The 5,085-nt window shown below is 39.6% G+C and overlaps 1 protein-coding gene across 1 annotated transcript in view; it reads left to right on the top strand.

Annotated features, from left to right (window-relative positions):
* olfml2a (olfactomedin-like 2A) overlaps nt 1-3,419 on the top strand; it is a 31,680-nt gene extending 28,261 nt beyond the window's left edge. Inside the window, exon 8 of the mRNA XM_086112152.1 lies at nt 1-3,419. This exon is cut by the window's left edge and continues 758 nt beyond it. The gene's annotated coding sequence lies outside the window, so the exon portion shown is untranslated.
* The last annotated feature ends 1,666 nt before the right edge of the window (nt 3,420-5,085 follow it).

The following is a 5,085-nucleotide window of genomic DNA, read 5'->3' as shown; positions in this document are numbered from 1 at the left end:
ACTGGGTGGAGACGATGGACATAATCTTACAGGCTGACTTGAAGGTCAACAGGCAGAGCTCATGTAAATATATTGTATTAAGTTCATTCATGAAATGTCAGCAGGCTGGCTTACTATTTGAGTAGTGAAAAATCAAACAGACCGTTTTGCAAAAAAAAAATAAAAAATTGAAAATCTGAACCATTCAGTGATAGAAATAAAAGCCATTAATGGCCACTGACAACACTTGAAATTGACAAATGTAATGTCGACAAAACATTGACTTTACAGTTTTGATTCATTGTACGCTGCAGATACGGGACACCCTGTGCCGGATGCTGCAGATTCCTCTCTGTTTCACAAAAGGTGAAAACGAAAAATGAAAGATGATGTGACTTGCCAAAAAAGCTCCAGTTGTGTTTCATCTTTCCAAAGGACCCTCTCCTAGAAACTTTGTGGCTTGACCACACACAGTTTGGCAAGTTGAATTAGTCGTCAGTTTCAGATGAATTCAGTGAAAATTGAAAGTTTTTCTTTCTTTATCAGAACGGTACCAACAAGTACCAACAGAACTTGTGACATGAGCCACTTAAAGGGAATTCCAGGCTTGCATTTTATAGCATAAATGCCTTTTTCATAGTTTCGACTGCCTTATAACCTCAACAGAAAAGTGAGAAGCCAAGAAGCAGGATGAATTGCAACTCAGATGATTAAGTAAAAGCCTTGATTAACAGCTTTAGCGCAACAAAAACACTGTTCTGTATATATTTACAGGACGCTTTGCATGCATTAAATGGGGGGGGGGGACTTTTTTAAAATCACGATTGCTAAACAAATCCATCCATCTGTCTTCAGCACCTTTTATCCTTCTCTGGGCTGTGGTGTGCTGGAGCCTCACAGCTGACTTCAGGCAAAAGGCAAACTTCACTCTGGACTAATCACCAATCAGTCGTAGGGCACATATAGGGACAGACAACCATTCACGCTTAGATTCACACCATCACTGAGTGGGAACTGAGCCCACACTGCCTGCACCAATCTCAGACAGCTGTATCGCTACACCATCAGTGACCACCAGCCAAAATAATTAGAATGTACCGTATTTTCTGCACTATAAGGCGCTTTCGGATTATAAGGCACACCTTCACTGAATGGCCTAGTTTGACAGTGTTTTCATTTATAGGGCGCACTTTAAGGTGCTTAGAATAGAAGCTTCAATATTGACTGAGGTTGCGCTATGCATCCACTAGATAGAGCTGTGCTAAAGGGAATACAACACAGTACAATACAGCTTTATTTATATAGAGCCTTCGAAAGTGCTGCAGCTCTAATAAAGCTATGAGACCTGGTCACAAACACAGACATGAAACATATAAATGCAAATGGCATTACAAAACAACGAATAAAAGACAAAAGTTATGAAGACAACTGATTCAACAAAAAGGCACACAAACCTCGTGGGCTTACATCCACAAGGGGATAAAATCCTTAGAAGTCTTTCTTGTCTCCTTCTTCCTTTGTTTAGTCAGTAGTTAACTATGCTTTTGGGATTATCTTCATTTCATAATGGCTGCACAGAGCTCACAAAGTAGTTGCCTGTTTTTGTGTGTGTTGGCGAATGCGCATGTCAATTAGTATCGGGCAGAACCCTTTTCGGTTACCAGGGGTTCCTGCTAATAATCGCCACTAGAGGGCATAGGAACAGGGAAACAACTCAATGGAAAACATAAAGAGACTGTGTAACACCATCGATTAAGCGGATCGGATTGCAGTCAGCTTTTAGGGAAATTTAATGCTTTTAGGTGCACCTTATAGTGTGGAAAATACGATAATATAAGTCTATAATGCAAGTCTAAGTATATGTTTTAAAAAAATGATAGCTATATTGGCATTTCATGTCATGATAATTTTTGTGAAAACATTCACAAAGACCTGAGAAAGCAGCTGAAACCTCTGCAATGTTCATGCCAGAAGTTGAAACTGTCATTAGTTACAGAAACTGTATTCGCATGATGAGTGGTTCCAGGTCGTACTCCTAGTCAGGGTTTAAAATTTGGCATATCTCAGTAATTCTCACTTCACTGCAATCAACCGTTCTTGAACACATGTGTGTCATTAAACAGAAAACAGAAAATATATGTCGTTCAATGGACCACTTTTAGAACTTTGAAAAATCTTGTAAAATTACTTTTCGTTTGGTATCAATAATTTTCCATTAGAAATATGTTTTTAAACATCTGATGGTATTATTCAAACGTGAAAGCCAACACTTGGAGGAGCCCAATGCTGTGCAGTCTATTCAGGTCAATTTAGGGATGAGGTGAATCTATTTCGAGGAATTCAAATTCTGTCTGCTGTTTGTCCGGCCAACAAGCCCCTCGAGTAGCAATGTTGTGACATGACAGCTGCATTTCTAATCTTCCTTTGAATGGACTGCCAACATTTCAAGCTGCTTGTTTCTGTCCCTGGCCATAGAACTCAACCAATAAGATTATATCTGCTTTCAGATTCATTCTACAGCAGAGAAATGTTTGCCCAACTTAACAAGTGACTTTTATCTTTAAGTCGATCCGATCCCCAAGCACATTGTTCATAACTCTGTTGCATTTATTACAATTCCGCCCGACAAGGCTTTCTATCTTTTAACATTAGATGTGCTTTTAGGCATGTGTCATATTAACATAAACAAAATTGACCATGTAGACAAGTTTCTAAAAGTAAGAATTTGTTATTGTGTTTTTGTTTTGTTTTGTTTTGTTTTTTCGTACCTGAATTCATATGATTACTATTACTATGAACTTGTTTTCTCATTTCCATGACACTTGGTACAGAAGTTTTACAGCTTTGGTGATAGCATTCTATCATTGCATCGTACAGACTCAAGTTGACCGTCTTGATAAACATTAAATGCCATCAACCAGGAATGTTTACCTTTTGGCATTGTAAAGCACCAAATGGGCCTGAAGTGACCAATGTGCAGGACGGACAGTAGTAATTTCTAACAGCATACTTGGTGCCCCTCTCCACATGACCTGCAGGATCAGGAAAAAAATAAGCTTTCTGAGTTTTTCACTGTCCCTTTTTGTCTTCATCTGCTGTATGGATTTACATAATAATTGAACATCGAGCATCTTATACTTTGTCCAATTCCATTTCAGCTGTTGCTTCTTCAGAGTTCAAATTACATTTAGATGAAATATAAATGACTGGATGACGGGTTGTATCTATGAAACACATCATATTCAACAAGGACGCGTCTTGAACTCTACACATTGGACCTTTAAAGGCTATCGGGCTCATTCTAACAGCATTGTATGGTGTTCTTTTGGTCATATTTCATCAGCAGCTACAGTAACAGGTTCACTCATAACTAATTGCAAGACAATTTTGCAAGGTAATGTCTTTATAAATAAATATGTCATGAACCTGTTCTATGAATAAAAATTCTGTGACAAAAAAAAGTTTGTTGTGAACCTGACAAATTAATCTGGGATGGACCAGTAAATTCCGAGTGACAACCAGACGGCCTTGCCCACCTCCTATGGAGGAGATAATGACCTATGACTCAGATCTTCTGATTTCCAAATAACTAAGTTCACATGAGCTGCATTTAGCTCTGTGACGTCGTCCGTGTGCTCATTTTGATCTCGATTCCAAACTGCCCTGCAAGGAGCACAGCTGCGTGATTTCTTGGCAGCATATTTGAAAATCCCCAAATCCATTTCCATTTCAAGTAACTCCAGAGGGAGGCATTGGAATAACCCAAGAGCTGAATGAAGCAGGGTGGGGTGGTTTGACGCATGTGCTCTTCATTTATTCTGTATCTATTGAAACATTTCTGTCTTTTTACACACAATTAATAAAATCATCCATAGGTTACTATGAGGAAAGAATTTAAACTTGATGAGGGGAACACGATGGGGCTGTCCCGTCCGAACTCTGTCACGGAATATTGCCTTGTTATTGTCATGGAACAAGGATGTCCAAGATGGCTGTGATGATGAACACTGACAATTCACATGACCCATGTGCTACCTCAGCCCCAGCACTTCACGAAAAACAAAAGCTCTCCTGTTGCTGAACATGATTCCACTTGATCTTGCTCACACGGGGGCCTCTTGTACATCGTCATGCACCATGTCCCCACAGGGGCAGCAACTGATTTTCCTGATGTGACTGGTTACGATCAAGCGAAAACCACCACACCTTGTGCAGACACTACATAAAATGTAAAAAGAATAAGAGAAGAGACCAAACCTTGCTCATATGCTTCTTTTGTACAAAGAAAATTATGGGAACCTATTACTTCATCTACACTACACAAAAACACACACCAAAAAAATTATCAAATTTTTAACCAGAATATGATTGCCAGTTAGGCAAAGTGGATCTTTCTGACTGGATTTGCATCTTTTTCCCATGCTTGCAATGGGTTTCTCTGGCTGTTTCGATCCCCTCCCACATTCCAAAAATATGCATATGATGTTAATTGAAGAACAATATATGTATTCTTTCATTGTGAAAATATGAACGGTTGTCAGTTTGTGCCCAAGTTCTCCCAGTCAGTCATGAGTGCTCTCTGACTCCAAATCACCTGCGATTGATTCCAACTGAAAGCTGTGAACCTGAACACGAGACTAAGTGGTTTCGCATCACTGTTTGCCACGTAAAACGTGTCTTTTGCCCCCCAACCAAACCCAATGGAAACGCAAAACGACGTTTATTTGGCAAAATGCAGAGCTGCCGAATGATACAAAATAACTGAGTGAATGCTAATTTTTGATGCCCGTTACACATTGAAATAGTTCTGAATATTTTTGAAAAATCGTCAAAGTGAGTGCTTGTTTTGCCTGCAGCATGGCTCCCTCTGTTTTTTTTTTCCTCTGTTTTCTCTGTGCCGGACTTGGGAGGCAGGAACCTCAGCCACCCCTTAACAATCAAGGAAGAGAGTCCGTCTCATGTCAGTCTGTCTGTGTGCCTAACTGAAGCATATTACCATGGAACGAGCTACTAAACACATTTATACCTGTTCACAACTTATACATGAATGGACAATCAAAAGGCTCTTGCAGCTGAAGCCTTAGGGCAGCCATCTTACCACCGTTG

The sequence above is a fragment of the Hippocampus guttulatus genome, chromosome 5 (genome assembly GCF_054856545.1).
Source record: "Hippocampus guttulatus isolate MCC_2025c chromosome 5, RoL_Hgut_1.0, whole genome shotgun sequence".
Taxonomy (NCBI): domain Eukaryota; kingdom Metazoa; phylum Chordata; class Actinopteri; order Syngnathiformes; family Syngnathidae; genus Hippocampus; species Hippocampus guttulatus.
This window is presented reverse-complemented; position numbering and strand designations above follow the sequence as displayed.